The following is a 15,137-nucleotide window of genomic DNA, read 5'->3' as shown; positions in this document are numbered from 1 at the left end:
AAGAATTTGGCTGTGGCTGGAGGTAATTTTGGCATTGCAGGTTATGCTCCCTCTTCTTCTACCCGTTTCCTGAAGTTTGGGTCAGCTGCAAGTATTATGGTAAGGTTTCAAGTCATAAGGTTGTTATGGTCAGCTGCAAGTGTTTGCCATCTTACAGTTCAGTGATGATCTGATCCAAGGCAGTCCAAGGGGAAATTAAACCTCAGACTTCCCTAATAAGGAAGACAGACACAGCAATAATAGCAGCAGTGTTAGCAAAGCCTTACCTCACGATGCTGGAATTAGGGTGGGTCACAAAGCCCATTACCCAGCCTTCTGCACTGGTGGGATCTTTACCAGCATCCATCACTAGCAGTGATGTGAACTGTGAAATAACATATTTAAATTTGGAGCAACTTTGTGATAAACTGATTTTGATGAGCTGCTAATGCTTTATTACATTTTCTATGGTACAACTTTTATAATGCTTCATGCCATTTTCTGCACCTTGTACAACACCTGAGTGCTGATAGAGACTCCAAAGGAAATAATTTGGTTTATGTCTGTAACTGAGGCAGGAATCTTGCCAGTACTGGAGTTGGCCCCTGACATCTCATGCACAGAAGTCAAACCAAATGGGCAGATTTCAATAATGAGGCCGATATTCAGAGCAAGGGGTCACTTCAAATCAAAGTATGTGACCCAATTACACTGGTGGTTGGACTTCTACAATGCTGACAAATCTTTTTGAACTAGTCAATATGGGGAGAAAAACAGTAAAGAAAAACAATTTTCCTGCTGGTGTGTCAAAAACATAGGGGCAAGATTTTCCTATTACTAATACACTGATAAAAAGTACAATATCGTCTAAATAATTGTCTAATTGTAAAACTAAACCACCTACTTACTTTTGAAGATCAAGAAACATTTTAATGTGGGCCTAATCCACCTTCAAATGACCAACTAGAAAAGGAGATGGAATTAACTTATGATCTATTGGTGAAGAAAAAGAGATAATTAGCTTTACAGTATTCCCTCCTGTCAGCTACTTCACATAATCTGGCTGAAAGACCCCACACACAGAGATGCCTTTGTGTTTATTATTTATTATAATTAAATCTTGATGTAAATTTCACAGAACTCATGGAGACATGGGTCCCCTCCCCAGCAGACATGGAAGGGGTGATGCAGGGCTCTGCTTCCATACACCTCCACATGGCAAGGTTTTTCCACTGTTTTAAACACATACAATTTTTCTCATGAAATGGGAAGAATTTATCAATTCTGACTGATCTGGTTACCCCACAAATTTCTTTTTCATACAATGACAGCTAAAAAATAAGATCCATGTAACAGAGCTGAAGATATCTGCCCAAATGGACTGTGCTGAACAAACCAGTGACAGCTCCAGACCAAATCCTGTCAGGACGAAACAAGCTGAAAGCACTGGAGGGGAGACCTCTATGGTGGCAATGCTTCCAGACCAGAGAGAAAATGCAGCATTCTCACTCTTACCCTTTTCTTGGGGAGAAATAAAGGAAATGTACTTAATTAGGGGTGCAGCAGGACAGAGTGTTCCTGAGCTGCTGACCCTGCACCTATTGCATTTCCATCCCGCTCCCTCCTCAGCCTCTTCACATCTGTCCTAAAATACAAAGAAATTACTGTCCTGTGCATGAATATGCCTTATACAGCTTTCAATCAGCTACTCTAAAAGCAGTCACAGCCCAGCCATGGGAGCAGACCTCCAGAGCAGGTTGCAGGGCAGCACGTAGCCCCTCTCCCTTGCAGCCAGGCTGTTGCCAGTATCCAAAATAACTGCTCCGAGTGTTCTGATCTCTGCACTGTCAACACTGCTTCCTCCTCTGAATCTCCTCCCTAAGGGCGAGAAGTCAGGCTGCATTTTCTTCAAGTGCAAGAGAAACTGGTGCCTGAGTAAACATAAGGCAGCAGCCCCAGCTGTGCCTCAATTTGAGTGTTGTTGCTTTGCCCGCATTTGTGAACAAAACTATGGGCAGTGAACACATCCACGAGCCCTAACTTTGCAAATACCAGTCTGCTGCTCGTCTTCCAAGATGAGGACCAGTCACCAGTGTGGTGCCACATCTACCAAATATAATTCTCAGAAAACCTGTTTTTTGATTGGGTTGTTTGGAGTGGGGTCCTCTTGTAAAATCTGGATTTTGGGGTAACTAGTTCAATTACTTCCAAAATGAGTCTATAAAGGATGCTGCAATAATACCTACATGCTGTAGCATGCTCAACAGCAGCTTCTTTGGGTGGCAGCAGACACTTTGGCCACTGTGACCCTGAAAAATGACTGTCTGCAGACATACATGCCTTGTCCAAACATGTATATGCCAAAGTGAGTTCAGAGGGGAGAACACCTCTGCTATAAGTGCAGGCTGGAAGAGCTGCGGTTGTTCACTCTGGAGAAGAGAAGCTCTGATGAGAAATTACAGCACCTCTCAGTACCATCAGGGGGATGACAGAAGAGCTGGAGAGAGACTTTTTGCAAGGCTGTGAAGTGATAGGACAAGGCAGAATGGCTTTAAACTGGCAGAGTGTAGGTTTGGATCAGATAAAAGGAAGAATTTCTTTACCATGAGAGCAGTGAGGTACTGGCACAGGCTGCCCAGAGAAGTTGTGGATGCCCCATTCCTGGAAGTCTTCAAGGCTGGATGGGGATTTGAGCAACCTGGTCCAGTGGAAGGTTGGAACCAAATGATCTTTAATCAATCTGTACTGCTTGGTGATTCTGTGGCCCAAAGCAGTTCCCTGGAGTAAGGCCAGCTCTAGCAGGAGCTTAACCTGTGAAACGTGCTGAGTAATGAGCACCAGCAAAGCAGAGAGATACCAGCACAGCACCTACTGATGCCACTCATTTGCCTCCCCACACTTCCACAACCAGCAGTGTCTCTTCTCCACCTCCCCCGGCAGCAGACAGGAGCTGTCATTCCTGAGAGCTCCTGCACCTTGATAAAGAGGCAATCCAATGTCATTCCTTACAGAGCAGCAGCTCAAGCAGCCCCTGCAGCTAAGGAGCTTCTATTCGTGGAAGCATGAACCTCAGATACAAACTGCGTAACACTGAATAGCAACCCCTTACATTAAATAAAATACCTTCTTTATTTTTCTTTACCATTAATGAAGGGACGTAGCTGTCCTTTCTCCAGCAGCAGGCTTTTCTCCCCTTGTTTTGAAAGTCCAGATGTATTATTATAAAGAACACTTGATAGGCAGTTCCAGACTGTGGAGACACACAGAAATAGACCATTTATGGTTCAAGTTAAGTTTGTGAACTTTCTGCTCTTCTAAGATTTGTCATCTGTGAGAGCTTATTCACTCAAACAAAATTGGCACACAATCTGCAACATTAGACAAGCCTCTGTTTCTGCAGAAGCATTTGATTTGATACAAAAGACAAGAATTTTAGGGTGCACTAACATAATTGAGAAACAGCTATGAAATAAGCAAGCTTTCATTTTCAAAGCATCTGGCTGCATTTCACACAATCACTTGAGAAAAGCAGCCCAATGCTGGCTGATTATATTGGGTAGCAGCTGCCAGCATGATGTGACCTCTCCGAAGAGCCTCGTAGGACATTGTCGGTTCTATCAGCTGCTCCCTTCAGGGTGAGCTGGAGCAGCAGGAGCTAGCTGGGAATCACAGTGCTCTGACCCCATCTAGGGGACTGAGCTCCTGCAGAGGCAGTGCAGCTGGCAGCCCAGGGCTAGCTGAGAAGGGCACTGCTTTTGAATAAAAAAGCACCTTTACAGCCTCAAAGCCTACTTTCCCTGCCTTTTCCATATAATTCATCTGTCACGCAGCTCTTAAACCCCATGATACCTGCACTACGTCACACTCTTTGTTTTCAGTTTTCATTTCATTTTACCACATACGTTACTCTAGTTTTCATTTTCCCTGCTTGTTGCCCCCAATAAATACTGATTACATATAAACCTAAGTATGTGCTTTACAAAATCAAATACTTCATGAGGGATTAGACTGGTTAAACATGATTGAAACAAACATTATTTTTAAAAAGCCAGTAAACCCATCAATTTGCTACAATAAGAAAAAGCCAAATCAAATGTGACTTTGAAAATTAAACGTTCAGCTTCTGTTCACATCAAGATTAGCAGTGAGGAGTACAGTGCATCTGCCTCTTCTTTCTGTTCATCCTAGACTTTACTGAGTGCTTTTGCAGGCAAAGTCCTCAGTTTTAGGTGCATGGGCACTGTGGGTCCCACTTTTTCTGAAAAATGTAGAATTATAAAATGGTTTGTGTTGGAAGGGGCATTTAGGCCCAGAAAGTCTAACATTCAAGGTGCTCACAAAGCAAGTAAGTAGTATTTTTTTTTTTCTCTTGCCATACACACATGCAAAATTGCATGCCTATTTACCTGCCTCAGCAGGGTTAAAAGCTTCCAGGTTCTGTGACAGCACCACCAGGTGCTCCTGCTTTCCTATGAAATCCTTTCAGGCTGTAAAGCCAAGCAAGTAGCAGGCACTCTGAAGGCAGTTTTATCTCTATCATTATGCAGTATTGATACAATTGGAGTCGCCTTGCAAACCTTACACTATAGAGGCTTGTGTCTGCCTTCCCTTCAGTTCCACTACAGAAGTCAGTTTTAAATGAAAAAATTTGTTTTAAGGCATGGTTGGTAGAAATATCTGAGCTCTTTTTGGTTCATGATAACAGTATCTTCCCTGGTGAAGCACAAGAAAATTTAAGATGCTGGCAGTGAGAATAAAAAAATTATTTTTCCACTATCAATACATACTATCTTATGGAAATTATGAAGACAGTAAAAATAAGGAAAAATAATAAAAAATTAACTATAAACCCCCAATTAAATATGTAAACTGACACTGAGTTAACATTCAGAGTCTTCTGAAGGACTATGGAAATAAGACTCAGAATGAAGAACCAACTGCACTGAAAGCAAACCCAAAAAGCCCTGCAAGTCTGTCAGAGAAGGCAGATGTCTGTAAAATACTTATTTTCAGGGTTGTGAGAACAACAGAGAACAATGCTGAGCTGAATGAGGAGCCCAGATAGTTACAAGCCCTCACCATTATGGATCTCTCGTAGCTTCCAGCATAATGGGTTTGCTGCAGCAGAGCAGCATCCTCTGAGTAAAGATCCTGCTTTGCACTGCAGCATCATCCCAGGGCAAAGCTCTCACGCAGCAGTGGATTACAGGCACTGCTGGGCCTCAGGAAGCACAGCCCTGTCATCCCCTCCATAGGGATTAGGAGGGGCGCAGAGGGGACCACCCCATCCCAGCAGCTCCTGCTGGAAAGTCAGCAGCAGAACACAACCTGCCCAGCTTCCTGATTTGCAGTGGTAGCTTCCTGCAAAGATCTAACCCAAAATGTCCTTCAGGTAACTGCTGATGGGAGCAATGGGCCCTGCACTTTCCCTCTGCACCATACCATTGTGAAAAAAAGCCAGCCGTAGTCTTTCTTAAAATTACCATATAATTTGAGCAGATTTAATACCCATTACAAGAGACCAAAAAAAAAAAAAAAAAAAAAAAGGATGTGCATATAGAGATTCTCAGTTCAGTCAGAGACAAAAACAGAGATTTCTACCAGGTTAAGCCTGGGAAAAAGTCCAAGAGGAAGGTAAACAATTATCTCTCTTTCTGTTCTTAGTGTTTACAGATATGTTCTGCCACCATGTGCTATTCATAGTGCACCAATGGTGTGAAATGTTTTTACTCTAAGATCAAAGAAATTAGTCTTCATGATGTTCTGTATAAGAGAGAGATGTACTTGTTAATAAACAGATCATTCTTTGCCTTCTGAACTTGGAATGATTTTCATTCCCATCCCTGCCTCAACAGCAACATGTCTATAGTGAACAGAACACAGTAAGATCTGTTTTTAAGGAGCAAAGAGGCTGCTAATGGGCTAACATATCAGGGTGCCTGATGAACTTGGGATGTGCTTGGTGCTGGTGCTTGCCAGGGAAAGGTGGGTAACACACAGGGGATCAGTCACCTTGAATCCTGGTATTTCATTCTGATTCTCAGCAATGCTAGCAGACAGCCAAGATGACAAGCAACTGTAAATGTAAATTTAAAAAAATATATTTAAAATTGTATTTAATATCTGTATTTTAAAAATACAAATAATGCTTGCTAAAAAAAATAGAAAGCTTTCTCTGCTACTTTTTAAATGGGATTTTACCCTTGGTAGCCTTACAAAAAACCTTGAACCAGAAAAATTGCAAATGCTTCGTACAACTGTCTTGTCAGGAAGGAGTTGAAGCATGGAAAGAAAATTGGGTTGTCAAAAACCAGACACCTCAAAATAGTCTCTTGGCAGAGAGAAACTCCTACACATGTTCTGAGCACCCTCTCAGAGGTAATGACTACCTATAACCAGAGATGAGAACTTCACACAAGAGTGCTTTTGTGTTTTCAAGAGCTGATTGAGTCACTTATGAGTCACTGACAGCAAAAACAGCAAAGTTGCCTCTTCCAGTGCTCAGCCACTACCCAAACCCCATCCACAAATGCAGGGAATGGTAATAAAAAAGTATTTTTTCTACCTGGTTTATGACCTCTGCCATTTGACACTGTCTTCAGGTATTTATTGCTCAAACCTGAACCTTACAGTGAGCTTTCCTCCCCTTCTCTGCCACTGAGCATGAAAAAAACGGAAATATGGAGAAAAACCTAAAAGTATTCCTTTTAATGGGTCTAGTGGGATTGATGAAGCTTAGATACAGCTAGCATTGCTACCTTCTGTTTCTCCTGGGTTTGCAAAATGAATAGCAAGTCTAAAAATTTGTTATAATTAATTGTTTTTTATTTTTCCAGCAGAGTAGTCAGCAACAGAATGCAAAATTAACTTTACTAAACACATCCCAATCAGTTTAATGACTAGTATGGCATTAAAATATATTAATTCTTTTTTCAACAATGCAAAAGACAGATTATTTTGCAAAACACTACAAAGTTTTATTGCATAATAAACAATAATAAATTATTTTATAAACAAAGGTAAATTAGTTTACAAAACAAAAAGCAACATTTCAAAAACATTGCAATTAATTTATTTATGGTACTCTTTACCTAAAGCTCATAAATACAAATTCCTTTGGTCTAAAAATACTATGTTTCAGTAATCCAGTTAGATATTTAATAACAGCATTATTATCTCTACTATGACAACACAGAATGAGTGAGAGAAAAAGAGAGATGTTCCCTGCCCTACTGAGCTTCTAACGTTTACCATTCATTTACTTAGGCAAAGCAGGGCAGCTTGTTGCACGTTCCCATTCTGGAGCCAGGTTTGATGCTCTCCCGTGGCCAGACCAGGTGGGAGCTGCTTTCTCAGGCTACAGGACCCGAGCAGTGACTGGTCCAGCACATCTGCAGACACTGGAAATACATCTGTGAAACCACAAACAACAACTGGCCACATCTGTGCTGTACCCACAGCACCACCCCAGCACGGGGGGTTACTTCATTACCTACCACTTTTTTATGTGGCAGCGGCTCTCTGGCCACAGGGAGAAACAGACACCTTACCCAAGCATCGTTCTGGGAAAATCTGTGAGAAGACCAGAGAAACGAATGATAAACAATTCTTATCTTCACTTGCTGCACCTGTTGCTGTGAACATGTGGAATGTGTTATGGAGATTTGCTTACCAAAGGGTGGTTTCTTATTTAGCCACTGGTGATGGTGTTTTAATTAAAGGAGCAATTAAGTACACCTGTAGTAAACTAAGGTATAAAAGTATGGGTTTCTTAATAAAGATTATCATCAGCCTTCTGTAAATGCATGGAATCTATGTAACTTATTGCCTGGTCCTGGCCCATTGCACTGACATTTTTATAACTTCTGGATTGGACTTTATGATATAAAATAAATTAATTTTGCATTTAGTTTTGACATAAGAGAGCTGATGTCTGGTTTATAAACAGATTTTTCTATACAAGCTGTGAAATTAATTAAAGAAGAATAGTACAATAAAAATGGTTACAAAAGACATCTGCATCTGAGATAGTCATTTAAGCCTCCTTTGATAGTCACTGGGCAGCAAAAGTCCATGATTCATCTCATCTTAAATATAACTGGCTAGAGAGGCATGGATCTGTTATGCTAAAAGATGAAAAATAACCATATTCTTCATATACATTTTTATGCAGCACAGAAAAAAACACAGTGCTCATTGTATATTCAGTAATGTTTTTCTTGTAAGAGTTACAAAAAAACAAGTCTTCTCCAAATTTTTCTTTTTTCTTCTTTTTTCTTTGTTGTTGTTGTTGTTTTTTGGGTTTTTTTTCCAGTTAGAGGAATGTAGGGTGGGCATTTTCATAACATCAGTGTAAAAAGATAGAATTAATTCAGACTGGAATCAATTAGGTCTGTCATTTCTATGTATTTACACTATCTTAATTAATATTGTTCTTGCTTTATCTATCTGGATCTGGCTTCTGCTTAGCAGGGAGAAGTGGAGGAGCAGAGCTGGCTCTGCTGTCACCTTCTGCCAATACATGTGAGCATGGATTCCAGCTCCCACCCAGACTCCCACACTCTAGCTAGAGATATGGGACACTAAAGAAATAATGAGCAAGGAAACCATCAAAGCCCAGCTTTACCTTGCTCTTCACTGAAAGCTTTAACACTCCAAAAGCAAGACAGTGTAAAAGCAGCATCATGCCAGAGGCCCAACAAAGCAGAAGTTCAATACACAACTCTTCAGACAAACCAGCAAGCCCAAAGAGGAGAAGCAAGAAGCAAGAGGTTAAAAACTCCTACGTGTCCTTAGCTGCATGCAGACATTAAGTACTACTTGCAGGATGCCAAGTTGTTGCACTCTACCTCCTGCACTTGCAAAACCTGCTGAACCCAATATCCAGTCCCACTCACTCCTTGTACCCAGGAGAACATGTACTTCTTTACGATAGGCAATTTTAGCACCCTGTACCTGCAACCTGGTGACTCTCCCTCTGCAGGGTTCTATAGATACATCTGTAGGCACAGAGGACACCAGGCTGGATCACAGGAACTTGTAGCATCATTGTGCTGCAGGAAACCCCAGATCCCACACTCTGTACTGGTGGCATGCAGGTTAGGAGAAAGAGTTTGGGCTGGTTTCTACTGAATCTGAAATAGCTGAAATCTGAGATCTCTGAGCCATTTTGGAAGAGTTGTGGAAGAGAGCATGCTCCTGGAGCAGCTCTGGCAGGTGCTAGTGGAGTGGATTTTGCAATCTAACATGGGAAGTCAGTTCCTCACCTCTCAAAACCAAAATTTTGACTCTAATCTTGTAACATCCAGAGCCTGCAGCTGCTGGGCTTTAAAGACAGCTGAACAAACTGAGCTCATAAATGAAAGGCTGATGTAATTATGATTTCTTATTTTAGGTTTCAGGAAGCCTGTATATTTTCTTGTTTGATACATGCCATCCTTATGTTGTTAATAGAGGCCAAACAGAGACAGTCCTAGAGGAATCCTTCACTCTTTTTATAAGTCTTAATGCACACAGGTAGCAGAGAACTTCAAAGCACAAGAAGTACAAAGCTTGTCCTAGTTTCAGCTGAGATAGAATTAATTTTATTCCTGGTAGCTGGTAAAGTGCTATGCTCTGGGTTTAGCATGAGAATAATGTTGAGAATAATGCTGATAAGACACTGATTATTTAGTTGTTGCTAAGTACTGCTTACTCTGTGTCAAGGACTCTCCAGCTACTCACTCTGCCCTGCCAGTGGGAGGAGGCTGGAGGTGTACAAGAAGATGGGAGGGGTACAGCCAGGACAGCTGACCGCAACTGGCCAAAGGGACATTCCACACCATAGGGCATCATGCTGAATAATAAAATTGGGGAAGCTGGCCAGGAGAGACCAATTTCTGCTCAGGGGCTGGCTGGGCATTATTCAGTGAGTGATGAGCAACTGCAGTGAGCATCACTTGTTTTGCATATTCTATTATTATTATTAGTATCATTATTAATATTAATATTGATATTGATATCCCCTTCATTTTCTGTCCTATTAAACTATCTTTATCTCAACCCACTTTTTAACTTTATCTCATTATTGATATCCCCTTCATTTTCTGTCCTATTAAACTATCTTTATCTCAACCCACTTTTAACTTTTTTCCAAACAGCTGGGAGGTATTTAGCTGCCTACCCAGTTAAATCACTGCACAACTACACTGCTAGAGAACTGATAAGCAAGGGAAGTGCATTTATCAATGGACACAGCAGAGAGAAGTCATATCTATTAATTGAGGTCATTCTTTTTGCAAGAGCATGCACACTTCAGCTGTCCTCACTGGTGACAATGAGAAGAGAAACAAAGAAAATAGATATTTCTGAGTATTTCTCCATCCACACACATTCTATTTAAACACACATGCAGTTAACTGCATGTACAGTTGTCTCCATTTAGCCCTTTAATTATACCAAAATATTGATTGCTAAATGAAGATTTGACAAAGAAAAGACCCCAGGTGATAAACCTTTGGATCTCGTTCTCTTTGCCTATTTTCTAAGGAAAACAGGTTGCCAGTAAACAGTGATCTGATTATTTGCTTCTTGGCTGACCAAGAAAGGGCAGTGGAACAAAGGATTCAGTGTTCAGCTGAGTCCTGGCCTCAGGTGAGAGCTACCTGGCAATGCCTCTGCAAGGACTGAGATAGCCTAACTCTTTTCTGGAAAGGAACCAGAAGCAAAAGTGACAATTATATCCATGTACCTGACTGATGGGAATCAGCTGCCACTTGTAATATAAGTACAGAACAAAACAGAAGCACTATGGTAGCCTGACTTGCGCCTGGAGAAGAAGGAGTTCTCTGTGTACCTGGGCATTTTTCCAGCCAGGCCTTTTTCTATGTAGGCTTTGTCTCAGTTATGTGTGCTATCTCACTTTAGGACTGGATACTGCAGCAGAAGGCTAGAAAATTGCTCTCAGCCTGTGGTATGAAAACCTGCTCAACTCTGATCCAGGGTGGCCTTCAAACTTTTCCCAAGGTGACCCCACAGGCCTGAACTTCACTTCTAGAATTGAATTACAGCTGTGTCTTTCACCCCGCTGTCCTAGGACACACTCCAAGTCTCAGATAAAATCCAAGACACTAGTTTTTACTGAAAATATCCAGAACGGTCTTTGGGACCTGGTCGGCTACCAAAGAGCTTGTGATTCTTTTTGCTCAATGCTGCTTTATTTAAAATTGGCAGCAGCTTTTGAACTAGAAGCCCATCTTCACCATAGAAGGACATTTCCTGCAGTGAGCTCCATTAGCTGGTATAGGTATTATTCTTCAGGGTACTTTTATCTCTGAAGCTGGGCTGAGGATCAAGGAAAGTTGTTCTTTACTTGGTAGGTCATGTTTCTGCTGTTCAATTTAGCCCATTGTTTTGAGGTTCTGCTCTGTATACCACACATGTAAGAGCAAACTAATTTTCCCTTAGCCTCTGAAGAGAATAGGGAATGCCACCTTCAAAGATAAGGAAAATCACCTCATTTTACCCAAAATATGTAGCAGCCTGGCCAAGGATGGATATCGGTGCCTGCCACCATCACTGTTGCTATTTGCTCTGAGGCCATGGCCCATTGTTCTGGTACAGCACCTCCTCTTCCCCTGGCCCCTGAGGCTGTAAACTCTTTGCTGTGTGCAGACACAAACACATCCCCCATTGCCAGTGTGTGTCCCCAGGGGGGCAAATGAAATGTAGCACATGATGGTAGAGCATCGGGTTATTGAAAATCATGGCATGTCCCCTGAAAAATCAAAACACAACAAGACATGACCATCTGACACCTCTCTTTTATATTAAAGATGTGTATACAAGTGGTGGAAAAATAGAAACATCTTTTTTGCTCTGGGGCTATGGTCTTCTCTGGAACTTTTGAACCCATGAGGTCATGCTCACTGCAAACAACAGCACACAATGCACTGTTGCTTCCTGCAGACCCTGTTCTGTTTGTGCTGTAGTGTGTGAGATTGCAAAGATCAAAGAGTCAGAGAGATGCAAAACACCAGGGGTATATAAAAATATTACTACATTAATGCAATGTAAACGGTGCACATGGAAAGAACAGTTTGACCTTATCTCACTTTCTTCTGCATTCAGAATAAACATCACATCAGCATGGTCACTCTGGTTGGTGTTGGAGCAGTCCTTTTGTTGTGTCTCCTGTGATACTTCTGCAGGCAAATACAGCACTAACATGTAGGGTGATACACCAAGAAAGCCACTGGAGAGATTTCCCTTGTGCTTTGGTGGGACATGGGTGAACATTTTTAACAGAGCCAGGTGAAACTTTCAGGAACATTACAGGACAAATGGAGAGATTTTCTTCAGTTTGGCTTTTAGAGACAGGTATCTTCTAGAAGCTCTTGCATTCTTTGGGTATAGCTTTAGGTAAAGCAAGAAGACACATCATTCAGTTCTACATTTCATTTTCCTTCTCTGCCCAACTCCAGCCTGACTACCCAAAATCCCAAAAGGCCAGCAAAAGAGAAAACCACATACATACCTTTTGTTCCATAATGCTACTTTTCTGTTAAGTATTAAAACCCACTAGTCCAGATTAACCTGCCCAAGAAGCTGAGCTGGCCAGCAGTCCATTGAGAGGGAAATGGAAGCAAGACGTGATCCATAGCAGAAATGTGACAGGTAGACACATCAACCACTAGAGCAAAAGGAAGAAATTGAGCATTTTAAACAGTAAAAATCCTATTCAGATGCCTAAATGGCATGTGTAGCTGTCCCACAACCAGCAGACACTGGTTAAAGAGTCCATAGCTCAGCCAGCTGGAGAGGTTGGACAGTTGTGAGAGCTTGTCAAGTTCTGAGGCCATTGTTTTTAAAAAAAGGTTGGCTTAAACCACTTCTGCCCTTGAGGCAATGTTTGAAAAAGATTTTTCCCACTGTATGTCACAAGTCATTAACCAGTGCAAGGAATGCAGCTTATGGCCCTGCCTCACACATCTACAAGAGAAGGAGCGAGATTCATCTTTCTTCTGAAACAATGGAGATGTACCTTAACTTGTTCCTCAGTGCCCTGTTGATAATGCTCAATCCAGCTGAAAGGATCGTGTATCTTGCTTCTATGCTTAGGGTAAAATTATTCCCAGATGTGAAATCCAAGAGGAACCCTCCCTCAGCCCCTGTCCTAGTCAGGTCACTGGGGCTGCCAGTGAGGCTGCTGCAAGCATTTCAACTAACTCAATTCTTTTACAGCCTTGGTGATATCCTTGCTTTCTTCTTCTCTCTCTTCTGGCTGCTTACCCTGGAAAAAGCCTATGGGAGCTTTTAGGCTTGTTTCTGCAGCTTTTAGCCATCGGAACATGTTCAGACTATGTCAAAATCTATGCTTGTGACCAAGAGAGTCTCCTTTTGTGTTCGGTTTTGAAGTGCCTTGCATTTCTCAAATGTTTTAGGCAATGGGGTTCCAAGTACTTCAGTAACTTTAAAAAACCCACTACTTTGGTGACATTTCTTTATCTTCTCCATCTCCCATATGGAGTCAAGCCCAGGTCTGCTACTCAATCATACTATGTGCAGTGATAGTGCTTTTGAGCTGCTCCAGAATGCCTCTCTCCTTGACTCTGAGCAGGTGACCAGATTTCACGTCCTCTGTATCAGCAGTGCCATGAAAAATTCTTTACTAAGCTCAGCAACCCCCTGAACTCAGGGAGTTCTGCTCTAATTAACCTGACAATTTTTTTTCATAGCACAGACTTACTGTCTCTGTTTATAGTCCACCTTATGATTCTTTTATTCTGAGATAATACATCAGTGGGACTATCTGGGGATACGTGATACAATAATCTTCACCACTAAATAGAAGACTCACAGCATAGAGTCTCAGCCTTAAAAACAGATGAGATGTTTCAGACCAGGCTGGGGTCTCCAACAAGATGCTACCCTACAACATGCTTCTCTGTTTTGTATTCAGTTTGTACTTGTACTTACCCCAGAACTCTTGCAAAATACAACCAAAATTCCCAGCAACCATCCATATATTAACTTATCTCCTCTAAGCTCTCCTTCTCTAAAGTAATAAGACGTTAAAGAAGACATCCTCAGGTCTGTGTACATTTGAGGAGAAACATGTGGATGACAGAGAACAGAAACAAACAATAAGGCAAGCAAAACATACACTTGGGACTGGAAGGGGAATAAAAAAATTCAGAGCTCTGCCTTAATTTCAGGAGGCCATTCCTATTCAGAAGTAGATGTAAGCATGAGTACCAGCATGACTCTGAACCTGTGTTTTCCGATTTCAATCTGGCTAGAGTCAGCAGTTCCAAGGACATTCTCTGTTTGTTCCCACTTAACAATTCAAAATGTCTACCCATGCTTTGCCACAATTGCATGCCTCTTTTTTTTTTTTTTTTTTAATTTCAGTATCATTTTTTCCATTTTGAATCCAACTTTGCCTTTAGGACAATTGCTTTGCTGTATTTCATGTAGTCATGTTGTGCTTACTTCAAATAAATTAATCATGTTTATACCACACAAAGTAATTTGGCAGCATTACAAATGCACCAAAATACATTCACAATCTGATAATCTATGCTTTCTATTTGCAATCATCTTTCTGCCTTCTGCTTAAAAGTAAGATGGCCAGTTTCCAGTCATAGGCATTCATGTGATCAGGATCTTGGAGCCATAGTAGGCCATAGCTTGGGCATTCCTAATGTTCTGTTTTCCTATTTTATGAGCTTCTCATAATCCAAAATATCAACAGCATCTTTTACATCAATGGCAAATTCAAGGATGCAGATGTAGAATTTTCTTCCATAATGCATACAACCAACCTTGGATTGATTAACTTCAAAAGATGTTTTGATAAATAAAGAAAAATGCAAATTCCAAATCTGGGACAATATTTCATACTTATAAAAAGAATATTATTAAAATATTGAGTATTCCTGAAATAAAGTCCAGTTTTAAATCTGTTGCAAAAATTAAACCCATGCAATTATAAGGAACTAAAATCATTGAAGGAATTCAGAAATGTACTCCTTTAGAGAAAATTTTTCAATGAAAAATTTTTCAATGAAAAATTCTTCTTGATGCTTCCTGAACATCTTTAGCACCAGCAGTGAGAAAATCCTGCAGCTCTCAAAGCACTCCTGAAAAACAGGTTCGACTCCTTTATCTCAGATAAT

The sequence above is a fragment of the Lonchura striata genome, chromosome 1 (assembly GCF_050655825.1).
Source record: "Lonchura striata isolate lonStrDom1 chromosome 1, ASM5065582v1, whole genome shotgun sequence".
NCBI lineage: Eukaryota > Metazoa > Chordata > Aves > Passeriformes > Estrildidae > Lonchura > Lonchura striata.
The sequence above is the reverse complement of the archived record's forward strand: the minus strand, read 5'-3'. Positions refer to the sequence as shown.